The sequence below is a fragment of the Anomaloglossus baeobatrachus genome, chromosome 7, assembly GCF_048569485.1.
Source record: "Anomaloglossus baeobatrachus isolate aAnoBae1 chromosome 7, aAnoBae1.hap1, whole genome shotgun sequence".
Lineage (NCBI taxonomy): Eukaryota > Metazoa > Chordata > Amphibia > Anura > Aromobatidae > Anomaloglossus > Anomaloglossus baeobatrachus.
The window spans coordinates 163,897,219-163,913,041 of NC_134359.1; the positions used below are offsets into that span (position 1 = coordinate 163,897,219).

The 15,823-nt window shown below is 49.1% G+C and overlaps 1 protein-coding gene across 5 annotated transcripts in view; it reads left to right on the forward strand.

Moving 5' to 3' along the window:
• Positions 1–15,823, forward strand: part of TRPM2 (transient receptor potential cation channel subfamily M member 2) — a 2,537,250-nt gene that overhangs the window by 2,435,452 nt on the left and 85,975 nt on the right. The gene's annotated exons all lie outside the window — the stretch shown is intronic.

Consider the following 15,823-nt stretch of genomic DNA (forward strand, 5'->3'; position numbering starts at 1 on the left):
ATCCTCCCTCTTCCCATACATAACTCCGCATCTTCCCTCTCCCCATACATCACCCCACATCTTCCCTCTCCCCATACATCACCCGCATCTCCGTCTCCCCATTCATCACCCCGCATCTTCCCTCTCCCCATACATCACCCCACATCTTCCCTCTCCCCATACATCACCCTGCATATTCCCTCTCTCCAAACATCACTCCGCATCTTCCCTCTCCCCATACATCACCCCGCATCTTCCCTCTCCCCATACATCACCCCGCATCTTCCCTCTCCCCATACGTCACCCCGCATCTTCCCTCTCCCCATACGTCACCCCGCATCTTCCCTCTCCCCATACGTCACCCCGCATCTTCCCTCTCCCCATACGTCACCCCGCATCTTCCCTCTCCCCATACGTCACCCCGCATCTTCCCTCTCCCCATACGTCACCCCGCATCTTCCCTCTCCCCATACATCACCCCGCATCTTCCCTCTCCCCATACATCACCCCGCATCTTCCCTCTCCCCATGCATCACCCCGCATCTTCCCTCTCCCCATACATCACCCCGCATCTTCCCTCTCCCCATACATCACCCCGCATCTTCCCTCTCCCCATACATCACCCCGCATCTTCCCTCTCCCCATACATCACCCCGCATCTTTCCTCTCCCCATACATCACCCCGCATCTTTCCTCTCCCCATACATCACCCCGCATCTTCCCTCTCCCCATACATCACCCCGCATCTTCCCTCTCCCCATACATCACCCGCATCTTCCCTCTCCCCATGCAGCACCCTGCATCTTCCCTCTCCCCATACATCACCCTGCATCTTCCCTCTCCCCATACATCACCCTGCATCTTCCCTCTCCCCATACATCACCCCGCATCTTCCCTCTCCCCATACATCACCCCGCATCTTCCCTCTCCCCATACATCACCCGCATCTTCCCTCTCCCCATACATCAACCTGCATCTTCCCTCTCCCCATACATCACCCCGCATCTTCCCTCTCCCCATACATCACCCTTCATCATTTCTCTCCCCATACATCACCCCTCATCATTTCTCTCCCCATATATCACCCCTCATCATTTCTCTCCCCATACTGTGCCCAAAGATGCTTCCTCCTCCCCAACCTCTCTTCCCACCTCTCTTCACACTGTCCTCTCACTGTATCCAACCCCCTCTTCGCTATAGCCTCACACTGTCCACCAATTCTGCCCCCTCTCCATACCACGTCCCTCCACTACCCAGTCTCTATTCTGTGCCCCTTCACATTTTTCTCATCCCTTACTGTCTTTCTCACTACCTCCTGTGTGTCCATTAAGTTTTCCACCTCACTCCCCATCCTGCACACTTGCTCCTCATACCATGTCACTCTTTATTCTGTGTCCTCAAAATTTCTTTCCCACTTGCTCCCCATACCATGTCTGTATACGTCACCTCTCCCTCTCCCCATACATCACCCCGCATCCTCCCTCTTCCCATACATCACCTCGCATCCTCCTTCTCCCCATACATCACCCCGCATCCTCCTTCTTCCCATACATCACCTCGCATCCTCCTTCTTCCCATACATCACCCCGCATCTTCCCTCTCCCCATACATCACCCCGCATCTTCCCTCTCCCCATACATCACCCTGCATCTTCCCTCTCCCCATACATCACCCGCATCTTCCCTTTCCCCATACATCACCCGCATCTTCCCTCTCCCCATACATCACCCGCATCTTCCCTCTCCCCATACATCACCCACATCTTCCCTCTCCCCATACATCACCCTGCATCTTCCCTCTCCCCATACATCACCCCGCATCTTCCCTCTCCCCATACATCACCCCTCATCATTTCTCTCCCCATGCATCACCCCTCATCATTTCTCTCCCCATACATCACCCCTCATCATTTCTCTCCCCATACATCACCCCTCATCATTTCTCTCCCCATACACACCCCTCATCATTTCTCTCCCCATACATCACCCCTCATCATTTCTCTCCCCATACATCACCCCTCATCATTTCTCTCGCCATACTGTGCCCAAAGATGCTTCCCCCTCCCCAACCTCTCTTCCCACCTCTCTTCACACTGTCTTCTCACTGTATCCAACCCCCTCCTCGCTATAGCCTCACACTGTCCACCAATTCTGCCCCCTCTCCATACCACGTCCCTCCACTACTCAGTCTCTATTCTGTACCCCCTCACATTTTTCTCATCCCTTACTGTCTTTCTCACTACCTCCTGCGTGTCCATTAAGTTTTCCACCTCACTCCCCATCCTGCACACTTGCTCCTCATACCATGTCACTCTTTATTCTGTGTCCTCAAAATTTCTTTCCCACTTGCTCCCCATACCATGTCTGTATACGTCACCTCTCCCTCTCCCCATACATCACCCCGCATCCTCCCTCTTCCCATACATCACCTCGCATTCTCCTTCTTCCCATACATCACCCCGCATCCTCCCTCACCCCATACATCCCCCCGCATCCTCCCTCTCACCATACATCCCCCCGCATCCTCCCTCTCCCAATACATCTCCCCGCATCCTCCCTCTTACCATACATAACTCCGCATCTTCCCTCTTCCCATTCATAACTCTGCATCTTCCCTCTCCCCATATATCACCCCGCATCCTCCCTCTTCCCATACGTCACCCCGCATCCACCCTCTTACCATACATCACCCCGCATCCACCTTCTTACCATACATCACACCGCATCATCCCTCTCCCCATACATCACCCCGCATCTTCCCTCTACCCATACATCACCCCGCATCTTCCCTCTCCCCATACATCACCCCGCATCTTCCCTCTCCCCATACATCACCCCGCATCTTCCCTCTCCCCATACATCACCTCGCATCTTCCCTCTCCCCATACATCACCCCTCATCTTCCCTCTCCCCATACATCACCCCGCATCTTCACTCTCCCCATACATCACCCCGCATCTTCCCTCTCCTCATACATCACCCCTCATTATTTCTCTCACCATACATCACCCCTCATCATTTCTTTCCCCTTACATCACCCCTTATCATTTCTCTCCCGATACATCACCCCTCATCATTTCTCAAACCATACATCACCCCTCATCATTTCTCTCCCCATACTGTGGCCAAAGATGCTTCCCCCTCCCCAACTTCTCTTCCCACCATACGGTGTCAAAACATCATTCGCCCTCACCCCTACTGTGTCTTTAGATACTGCCCTCTCCCCAACCTCTATCCCCTCATAATGTGTCCACCGATAGTTCCCTCTCCCCCCTCTCTGTTCCCCCATTCCGTGTGCATAGATACCTCTCCCCTCACCCCATAATGTTCCTCCGTCCGTGTCTTCAGCTCCACAGTGGAGCACTTATCAGCGCTCTCTGCCACCTCTGTGCTGCGACCCTGACTTCCGAGTCAGCAGTCTGATCAGCTGACCTGATCACATGACAGCCGTCGCTCTTACCCGGAAGTCAGCGCCGGCGTCACCGCTCCAATTGTCCTCGCGTCTGACAGGTACAAGGACAATTGAGCAGTGGGAGCCGCGCGCTGCAGCTTCTATGAGAGCGGCTGTCAGTGTGACAGCCGCGCTTAGAGAATAGCGGCCCCCACTGCAGAGCGGCAACCGCAGCCCCCGGGGAGGCTTTCACAGCGCTGCATCAGGCAGCCCGACAGCGCCCCCCTCACAGTTGCTCCTGGGGCAAATGCCCTGCCAGCCCCCCCCCCCCCCTAGATACGCCCCTGTTTAACTTCTGGAACTTTCTCTTCTGCTTTTAAACATGCAACAATCACACCCATCCTAAAGAAACTCTCCCTCGACCCAACCTCTGCTATCAGCTATCGCCTCATATCACTACTCCCATTTGCCTCAAATCTCCTGGAACAGCACGTCCATGCTGAACTTTCCTCCAACCTCTCATCTAACTCTCTCATTGACATTGACATATCATTCTACTGAAACAGCCCTGACTAGAATAACAAATGACTTACTGCCAAAGCTAATAGCCACTTCTCTATACTGTTCCTTCTAGACCTGTCCTCAGCCTTTGACACTGTTGACCACTCCCTCCTATTACAGATCCTCTTTTCCCTTTGTGTCAGAGATCTTGCCCTCTCTTGGATCCCTTCATACCTTTCCAACCGCATTTTTAGTGTCTCTCACTCGCACACAACTTCAACCCACAACAGGCTCAGTCCTGGGACCCTTGCTTTTTTCCAGCTATACATTTGCCCTTGGACAACTCATAATGTCTCATGGCTTTCAGTGCCACATATATGCTGATGACACTCAAATCTACCTCTCTGAACCAGATGTCACATCTCTGTTGTCCAGAATCCCAGAGTGTCTATCAGCCATATCCTTCTCCTTCTCCTCTCGCTTCCTAAAACTCAATGTGGCCAAAACTGAACTAATCATATTTCCTCCATCTCACCTATACTCCCTAACTGATCTATCTATTACAATAAACAACATCATCCTCTCCCCTGCACCCAAAGTTCGGTGCCTCGGTGAGACCCTCGATTCTGCCTTGTCCTTCATACCACACATCCAATTCCTCATTATCTCCTGCCGTCTTCAACTCAAAAATATTTCCACAATCCGTCCTTTCCTCAATCCTCAATCTACAGAAATGCTAGATCATGGCCTCATAATCTCCCGCCTGGATTACTGCAACATCCTCCTCTGTGGCCTCCCTGCTAACACTCTTGCACCTCTCCAGTCCATCCTTAATTCTGTTGCCAGACTGATCCACCTATCTCCTCACTACCACCCCACTTCTCCTCTCTGCAAATCCATCCATTGGCTCCCAAAGTAGGCGAGAGTCTGATGTGTTGTGGCAGAGCATTCCAGAGTATGGGGGAGGCATGGGAGAAATCTTGGATGCGATGGTGGGAAGAAGAGATGAGAGGGGAGTAGAGAAGGAGATCTTGTGAGGATCGAAGGTTACGCGCAGGTAAGTACCGGGAGACTAGGTCAGAGATGTAGGGAGGAGACAGGTTGTGGATGGCTTTGTATGTCATGGTTAGTGTTTTGAACTTGAGTCATTGGGCAATGGGAAGCCAGTGAAGGGATTGGCAGAGAGGAGAGGTCGGGGAGTAGCGGGGGGACAGGTGGATTAGTCGGGCAGCATAGTTTAGAATAGATTGTAGGGGTGCGACACTGTTAGAAGGGAGGCCACAGAGCAGAAGGTTGCAATAATCCAGGCAGGAGATAATAAGGGCATGTACTAGGGTATTGGATTGTCTACTGCGGAAAAAAGCTCTGCAACCACTGAATAAAGCTCTGCAGCCACTAAATAAAGCTCTGCCAGGTTGTACAGTTCAATTTATAGTAATTCAGTTACTTTTTCAGTTCGCTAGTTCGTTTACTTAGTTTAGTTCATACTGAATATTGCCATATTTAGCAGAGAGGCTGGCTGCTTACCCTCCATGCCACCGCTCCTACGATCTCAGTACCCCGCACTCTACAGTGTACCTGGTCTAGAAGGGCCATATCGGAGTGCTCCTGGGGAGAGAGACCAGACGGTGTCCAGGAGATTGTGTCCACAAGAGGCAGTTCTGGAGAGGTCTTTGCTGGATGCTATGTATCTGACAGCTCTGCTGTTTGAATTTCCTGGCACTGCACACACAGATCTCCTGCAGGCTTAGAGATAACCTTGTTAGGGATGATGAGGGCAGGTGGGTTCAAGCAGACACCCAGGGCGTAGATCTGTAAATAAAAAATGAAAGTGTAACCCTAAACAGCGCAGATTTATTTATTTTTTTATATTTACACTTGGCAAAGAGAGGGTCTTTTGCCTAAAATCTGCTGCAGATGGGGAAGGAGTGGTATATTAGCACTCTGCAAATCAAACACATTTTAATAATTTTTGTCATAACAGTCAAAAATACAGTTCCAACAGGAACGTAACGTCACACATCACTCCTGCTTTCAGTGGTGAACTTCTTTCAGCAGTTATCAGTGCTGTAGAAATTGGTTAGTAGTTACTCAACCCAATTAAACATTTTACTTTTCGCTTTGTTTTTGTCATTGCTATTGAATCTCTGGACAGCAGTAATTCTGAAACTCAGGCACAAAGGTTACAAAAGGATAACATTTGTGCTGCACGGATTTCTTGCATTGTGATCCATTTTGACAGTGACAGTAGTACATTTTAGCAAAGGCAGTCATTAGTGAATAAACAGAAATGTATACTATAGTATCAGATGCCAGTAATATTAAATATTTCTAATTGGTGTAGAAATTGCAAATATAATGTATATGTATAATATTATTGTATAATAGCAAGTCATGATGCAAATCAGATGATGATTCACAGAAATGCTATCTCTGGAATAAGACTACGCACAGAAATTAGTGCAATTGGTAATTGGTCACACAATGGTCAATTTTTCTAAATATCACCGATTAGCAAAAGTGGTTACAATGGTCCTTAATGTCCACCCTAAAGGACATGATATTGTGAGATCTCGCTTCTTGAACTAACCTAGTGCTGCTGCATACTTTACCAGAATGTTGCTGATCAGAATCATCATTGCAGTGGTTATCCCTAAATCATTATTTTTTCATTTGCAAGGTTTAGGTAATGATACATTTTTATGTTACCCTGCTTTTCACTCTTAAAACACCTAAAACGTGGATTTTTGGGTTCGCCGAACCAGCATGTACCAACAAAAAAATTTGACTTCGGCAGCGGAACTTGACCCCGGACTATGAAACCCTATGACCACTGAGGAAGGATTCTCCAGTCGTGATGGTTTACTATATCCCCCAAACTTAAACCTAATAAATAACACACCGACTGCATGCGACTTGGTTAAACAAATTGGCCACAGCAGCCTTTATTACCTATTATTAACATTCTAACACCAGGGGGCGCCGTCCAACGGGTGACCCCAAACAAATAATAATAGGTAACACATAAATAATACACTGTACAAGTAATCCTATGTAGGCCCGGTCCAGAAACCCTTTCCTACACCAATATCCCTGGCCGCAACACTCCGACCCAGAGATGAGGTATTAATCACCCCACAGATTAATACCCCCCAAACTTTGCAGAACCCTGTGCCTGCAATTTACTGGAACCTGGAGACACCATACCAAGACAGTGCCTCTCGGTCCAGCCACCAATCCCTTACAACCGTCTCTGAACCAGACCTACTCCCGCTGCTGCGACAGACCATATGACCCCATCAACTTTGTTTTCTTTTTTTTTTTTAACTTTCTTCATACCAGTTTATTTATTTATTTTTATTTTTTTGAAAATGATATAGCCGGAACAACACTCACAAAACAACAAAACACAAGGGAGGGTGGGCGGGAATCCTTCGCCGTCCTGAATCTCAAGGGAAGGTAAGACCCCTCCCCTATAGCTTATATACTCTCCCCCCCCCCTCCCCTATAGGGACCCTTTTCCACCAATCCCCTACAGTCTCCCATAATCCCCTTATTTTACTTTATTAACCCCCTCACTCCCTTCCCTCTGGTCATGTCGCCCCTCCCCCCTATGGGGTCCATGGCTTTCTTGACCACTGAGGAAGGATTCTCCGGTCGTGATGGTTTATTATATTCCCCAAACTTAAACCTAATAAATAACACACCGACTGCATGCGACTTGGTTAAACAAATTGGCCACAGCAGCCTTTATTACCTATTATTAACATTCTAACACCAGGGGGCGCCGTCCAACGGGCGACCCCAAACAAATAATAATAGGTAATACATAAATAATACACTGTACAAGTAACCCTATGTAGGCCCGGTCCGGAAACCCTTTCCTACACCAATATCCCTGGCCGCAACACTCCGACCCAGAGATGAGGGATTAATCACCCCACGGATTAATACCCCCCAAACTTTGCAGAACCCCGTGCCTGCAATTTACCGGAACCTGGAGACACCATACCAAGACACTGCCTCTCGGTCCAGCCACCAATCCCTTACAACCGCCTCTGAACCAGACCTACCCCCGCCACAGGACAGGACACGTGACACCTTACGTGGCCTGGACCCGCCACACACCCAAGGCTGCAAGGCCCATAGATCGGAACCAGTCTCATTAAGGTGAACCCCATCACCCCTCCTAAACTGCCACTTCGGCGACTCCAGGTCCACATGCCGTGCCACAACACCGCCGTTTCTTCGCACGAAGCGCGCAACCACCCTGTTCACTTGAGCCCGGGCGCAATTAAGCTTCTCAACCGACCGCACCCCCCTCTACACCAATTTGGCCACAATATCCGACCACACCACTATCAAACCCGGATACTTGGTCCATTAACGTAATAAACCAATCTTAATGTCCTTGATCAAGTCACGGGACGCCCGCGCACCCAACTCATTACCCCCACATGTAAAACCAACACGTTCGGGGGTCTATCCACCCTACAATAATATTCAAACTCCGGCACGACCCGGCTCCATTCCATGCCCCGCACACCGATCCACTTGACCAATGCCACTGATCTGTCCAGACCCAGCTGCCGACCATTCAGGCGAGCGTCGGCCCGACGTGCCCCCAGAACACGAAAGAATGCCCCAGAATCCATATCAGGCATCTTCCTACAATAAAGGAAACAACTTCAATAAACAAAACATCACCAATCCCAAATTTTCGCAAAGGAACAACAACCAACGGCAAACCAACCGACTCGCTATCACATCCCTCAACGAGACAACAACTGTGAGCGCACATAACCCTTAAAACGAGAGGACTCCCAACGACCAATCCGTCTCACCATGTCATCTCCCAGGCCCCAACGCGAAGCCTCCGTAGCTGCCCTGATCCTGAAGGAATGGGACTCATAATCCTCCGGCCACTCCCCCGCTCAGCGCAAACAACTTCTCAACACTGCCACAAACTGGTAACGAGACAACCACGTACCGTCCTCCGTCCTTGTGCCGTAACAGCGGGCCCGGAAGACCGCCCCGCAAACTGCAAAACTTGCTCACCACCTGAACCGGGCACAACTCCTCCCCCGGCACCGCATACAGCACAACCAACCTGCCTGGACCCATCTGGTCCGTTTTTGACCGAAACCGACACTCCACTCTCCGTCACACTACTGCCACGTCCTCAGACAGCAAACCACCCCCTTTAACCCTGGAAGGGCTTACCAATTCCCCGATTCTAAAAGCCCCAAAAAAGGCTAACACAAAGGCAGTTTCAAAAAGCACCCTTTCATACACTGAGACACAGATTACCCGCAAATCATCCACCAACCGCCGTAACAACTCAAATGAAATGGGCCGCCTAGTGTCCCGTTCCTTCACCCCTTTAAGAAAACCTTTCAAGGCCTGCCGCACCCGAAAATCCCGCGACACGTCTCGTTCGCCCCTGACTTTCAACCAAAAGGCAACAGCCGCCACCCTAAGTGCTACCGCCAATGCCGATCTCCCGGCCCTAAAATCCTCACTCACCAATGCCAGTAGCGCCAATAAATTATCCGCTCGCCCATTACCAAACATCTCGCCCAACACTGCCTGCCACTCAACCCACACTTTAGCATAACGGCACCAAGTCACCTCAGTCACCGAATTCCGAATCAAACCCACAATCACTGCCTCATCAGGCTCCACAAGTCATCTGGACACACTGATCCGATCTCGTCCGCCCCCGACATCAACTCCCGAAACCTGCGGAACTGAAAATGAGATAAAGCGTCAGCCACCCCGTTGCCAACCCCCGATATATGTTTCGCCACCATATGAATGTTCCACAGTAAGCATTTGAGCACCAAATGCCGCAGATATGCTACTACAGGCCCAGACTTTGCTGACAAGCTGTTTATTGCATGCACGACCGCCTGATTGTCGCAATGAAAACACACTTTCCGTCTAGAAAATTGTGACCCCCCACAACTCCACCGCCACCACGATTGGGAACAACTCCAGCAGAGCCAGATTTTGAACCAGGCCACCATGCCTCCATTCCTCAGGCCACCTCCCAACACACTAATGCCCTTGAAAAATGGCGCCGAAACCCGCCGACCAGCCACATCCGTATACAGTTCCAGCGCACCATTGGGTGTTACGAGGGGGACCCGGGGAAGCGTGCCAAGATGGGAAATAGACAGCTTCCGCCGGTCAATGTCCACTGTGCGGTGTAAGGGACCGCTACTATGGTCAGGAAAGAGTGAGCGGGTTGCTACTAGTGATCGTCTGGAATGTCACAGACGATTTATGTACACCGGTCCGCCCTAACCCGTGAGGGTTGTATGGCTCGGGGCTTCTCGATCGGTGTACCTGTTGCACGGGGATGCACAGAGGTGCCTACGCACGTGTGCCAGCGGGAGTCACAGGATATGGCACGAGGATAGCACAGAGGTGCCCACGCACGTGTGCTTTCAATAACCATGTGAGTCCGGTGGAGACTTGAGGAGCTCACCTGGGACAGGAACACGGCCTGTTGAAGGGGATACTGCCGGAGCAGCAAGGCAGGAACACGGCCTGCAAACGAGGTACTGCCTAAGCAGCAAGGGCCAAGCCCACAAAAGACAGTAATGCCTGAGCAGTGGCGTGGCAGCACGCTGCCAGACATCCAAACATAGAAGGACGGTCGCGCGCCACCATGATGGCAGGGGGAGCTTTTAAGGAGGTGTAGCTCCACCCAAGGGCGGGCGCGAGATGGACGTGACCCAATCAGGATTCGTGACGTCTTGGCCCGGCCAGTCAAGATTCAGCACACCACCAGCCTCGTTATCGGGCCGTGTGATATCAGTGAGCGAATCAGAAGACGTCACGTGGGGCACATACTCATCTTCCTGCCTCTAGGTCATAAAGGCGGGATCCTCGGTTTCACAATGTGCAGAGATAAGGGAAGTCTTGCTGCTTCCCTGAGCATCCATCCTTTGCACACTGCGCAACCTCCCCGACCCTCTGTGATGCTGAGCAGGAGGGCTCGTGGCAGACAAGGGATGGGAGACCACTCCATTCCTTGCAAGGGGAGAACCACTAGGTGTCACCCTTCTGCTGCGTCTCCAAGGAGGCAACTCCTGCAGACTGCGCAGTCTCCCAGACCTTTGGTGCTGCTGAGCAGGAGGGCTCATGGCAGACAAGGAATGGGGGACCACCTCATTCCTTGCAACAGGAGAGCCACGAGGTGTAACAATTGGGCACCACCTTCTTCAACCACAAAGCTTGGCCGTTAAAACGCTGCAAGAAGACATCCCAAACCAACAAATCTTCCTTGATCTCCCGTTTGACCCACACAAAGTGCCCGGGGGAACGTACGCCTGCTGTACCCAATCTCCTGGCGAACACACGCCCCATCGACATAATCCTCCATGCAAAATTCAGCTTCCCAAGCAACGACTGCACCACCTTAAGCCGCACTTTCTTTGCTGCTACCGCGCTCCGCAAATCCACAATTTTTTCTACCGGCAACCTACACTCCATCGCCAAAGAGTTCATTTCAATCCCCAGGAACCGCATAACCTGCGCCGGCCCCTCAGTTTTTTCCCGCGCCAAAGGGATCCCAAAATGATCCGCCACCCTCTGTAAGGTAAACAACAAACCAGCACAAACCATGGAACCCGCTGGCCCAACACAAAGAAAATCATCCAAGTAATGGATAATAGCGGACAAGCCGTACACGTCATGCACCACCCACTCGACAAAGGAACTAAATGCCTCAAAATACGAACAAGAAATTGAACCCATAGGCAAACAACGATCAACATAAAACTTCCCAGATGATGATGAAAGAAGAGAGGGAGCCGCACTCCTTCGGTGTGCTGGAAATTTTTTATTTAAACAGGTGCAAGGTAAAAAGCTGGAGGCAACCTGTATGCCAGCTCCTGTAATGGACTACGGCCGTTTCGCCTACTGATTAGGCTTCCACGGGTCCACATGTGGTAGTAGAGCACCACCCCTTTTATAGGAGTGCACACAGGTTGCTTCACAACCACGTTAAAAACAATGGGGAGTGACATAACATTAAAAATACATGAATGATGCATACAAATGCAAAAAACATCATGATATTTGTATTAAAAAACCAAGACACGAGGTACAGAAAAAATGAGAGTTCCATTATCACAAAAATATTGTAAGATCAACACGGTCATTTAACCCTAGGTTACCCTGCGCTCCATAGTTTATTATTAATTTTGCCTCTATCTGTAATAATAATTTCTGTAAATCACCACCCTGAGGAGGAAGCGTGACCCTCTTGCGGCCTGCGAAGCGTAAAATATCCGGGTTACCATCATGATGGTCCAGTATATGGGAAATCAACCTTGGTGACCCCTTACCGGATGCAATTGAATTGTAGTGCTCCCTAAATCTCACGTAAAAACACCTTATCGTTTTGCCTATGTAAAATCTGCCACATGGGCAGAAAATCACATAGACAACGAACTTGGTTTTGCACGAAATAAATTCCTGGATCTTATGCATGTGTGCGCCAATCTGCAGGGACCGGCCAGTAATACGTAGGTTACAGAACCTACAGTTTTCACACCGGTAATTTCCCGGTGGGCAAAATTTATCCAGCCATGTTAGTGGGCTGGTAATTCTGTTCTTTACTAGCATGTCCCGCAGATTGTTGCAACGTCTGAACGTGACCAAGGGTTTCGCCTTAGTCATCTCCCTTAGATCGGAGTCTTTTTCAAGAATGTGCCAATTCTTATATAAAGCTGTCCTGATAACATTCTCCATGGGTCCAAACTTAAAGCTAAATATGAACCTCTTTAAGCTGTCATCTTTGTCCCTAACATCAACACCCCCATCGGGTTGGTCATTTGTGGATCTCACCCTCTCGTACGCACTGCTGATTAATTTCATGGGGTAACCCCTTTGTAATAATCTTTGCTGGAGATCAAAAGACTGTTGTAAAAATGACTCCTCTGTATTATTGACCCTCCTCACTCTCAAAAACTGGCCATAAGGCAGGGCCCCTTTGGTGTGGACTGGATGGGCACTCTGAAAGTGCAAGAGCGAATTTGTTGCCGTGGGCTTTCTGAACACTTTAGTATGGATCTCACCATTATCAATAGAGACCTCCACATCTAAAAAACTGAGGGTATGGCCACCAAAGGAGGAAGTGAAGTACATATTCATTGTGTTGACGGTATTAAGATGATGCACAAAGTCAGAGAACAAAGCCTACGTACCATCCCACACAATGAATATATCAACCACATACCTCATAAAATGGCGTATATACCTCAAATATGGATTAGTGTCCGAAAAAACGTATATACGTTCGAAGGACCCCAAGAATATGTTGGCCATGGCACAAGATACGGGGTACCCATAGCGGTACCCCAGCACTGCAAGTACCATTGGTCCAAAAACATGAAAGCGTTCTTTGCTAGAACAAATTCCAGGGCCTCCCCCACAAAATTGCAAAAATGTTCGCTCTTGCCACTCTGTGCAACCATCTCTTTAACAGCCTGTACACCCGCATCCTGTGGGATACGAATGTATAGGCTTTCCACATCAATAGATGTCAACTTATAGTTCTCCTGCCACGTCATACCCTTAAGGAGTGTCAAAAAGTCATTGCTGTCTTTTACATAAGAAGGGATATGCTTTAGAATAGGTCTGAGCAGCCAATCCAGATAATGTGACAGGGGCTCCGTCAGTGAGCCAATCCCTGCCACTATCGGACGGCCAGGTGGATCATCCCTATTCTTATGTATCTTGGGTATACAATACCAGTGGGGTTTTTTGGGGTGAGGAGGGATCAGCTTGTCAGCCTGCGCACGTGAGATGAGACCCAAACTTACATATCTATCCAAGAAACATATGAGCTGTTTCTTATACCCTTGGATAGGATTAAAGGATAACGGAGTGTAGGTGGTTCTATCCGACAATTGTCTAAGACATTCCTGAACATATTTCTGACGGGTTAGGAGGACAACGTTGCCCCCCTTATCTGCCTCCCGGAACACCGTGTCCTCCCAACCCCGCATCGTATTAATAGCAGAAAGCTCTGCCTGGCTAAAATTTTGAGTGGGTTTTTTATAAATCAATGCCTCCATGTCCTTCAAGACCGAGTCCTGAAAGACATCTATGAGGTTACCAGGTGCAATTGGGGGATAAAAATCTGATTTTATTCCTTTTTTGAATTCTGGAGGTTCGCTGGTAACAGTAATTAACTCAGGGTGTGATACCACTTCGGGTTCATTCAGACTCAGCAAAAGTCCTGCATCATGGACTGTAGCTGAGTCGAAAGCGCCAGTGATATCAAACACCCCCTTATCCACTGCACAAGGTAAATGCCCCTCTGGAATCATGCCAGACATGCTAGGTGCCACTTGAAAATGTTTATGTAAGTGGATCTTCCTGATAGCCTTGAATAAATCCACCTTAAAATCTGCAAAATCAAACTCTTCAGGAATGCAAAACTTGAACCCTTTAGATAATACGGAAATCAAATCTGGGGACAACGTATGTGAAGACAAATTGATGATTGAATCAGAGGGAGATTGGAGGTCTCGATTCAATTCCTCCAAGAGACCGATTTCCTCTTGCGGCCTCTGCCTCTTCCAACTCTTCCTGCCCCCCCGTCGGGTGCGTTTTCTAAAGGGGCGGCAGGTCTAGGTAGGGCAGGTGCACCACTAGAGGGTCCTGGCAACACGTCCTCAGAACCACTGGATTCTGAGTCCATGGTCCAGTATCCCCTACTAGAACCACTGGTGCCTTTACTTTTAATATAGGATTTTTGTGTCTGTAGTTTTTTGCCTTATCCTTAGTCCAGTAGAAAATCTGTTTTTTCTCATAATCTCTCATATCCCTCAGGAATTTCTCCCTTTTCCTATTTTTTATCTCAGTTTTCACAAACACCAATTTTTTATCTAATTTTTGACAAAATGACATCCATTCCTCATTAGACATCCGCATACGAGTGTCACGTTTTAAATCATCAAGTTCAGCAACTAAAACAGCATAATCTTCCTCATTTTTCTTAAGTACTAAATGCAACAATTTTTTGGAACACTCCAATTGAATGTCATCCCATTGCTGGGTAAACACACCGTCCTCCTGGATATGGGAGAGGGTCTTTATAATCCGAAGACCCCGTGGGACTCGATCGCATTCCACATAAGATTGCAGTGACTGTATTGTCCAAAACAATCTCACCTCCTTCTCAGCCAGGTTCTGTATGTGGTAATTCAGTGTCCTTATCCCAAGAACCTTCGTGTCCTTCTTAGTGTTACAATCCCCAAAGAAGGAACTGGCGTCAGCCCGTCCAGCCTGCAGACCTGTAGCACCAGGTGGTGAATCATCACAGCTCTCAGTAACCTCCATGTCGGCGTAATAATGCAAAAAGTACCGTTCCACTAAGATAAATCCTTGTGACGACAAAGCTGTGTGCAAAACAGACCTAAAACAAAAGTCCAGGATATATGCACCAACACAGAATGGTCGAGCACAACTGCGCGTCACTAGCGGTACCGCATATGCTCGGGGTATTTTACTTGCCGGTGATTCAATCCAGAGCGGGGTGCGTGTCACAAAACAAAGTCCAGAGATGATGATGAAAGAAGTGAGGGAGCCGCACTCCTTCGCTGTGCTGGAAATTTTTTATTTAAACAGGTGCAAGGTAAAAAGCTGGAGGCAACCTCTATGCCAGCTCCTGTAATGGACTACGGCCGTTTCGCCTACTGATTAGGCTTCCACGGGTCCACATGTGGTAGTAAGTAGAGTTGAGCGCGGTTCGTGTTTCGTGGTTCTCCAGTTCTAGGCTCGAGTGATTTTGGGGCCTGTTCTAGATCGAACTAGAACTCGAGCTTTTTGCAAAAGCTCGATAGTTCTAGAAATGTTCGAGAACGGTTTTAGCAGCAAAAAAACAGCTAATTCCTAGCTGGCTTTCCGCTGTAATAGTGTAAGTCACTCT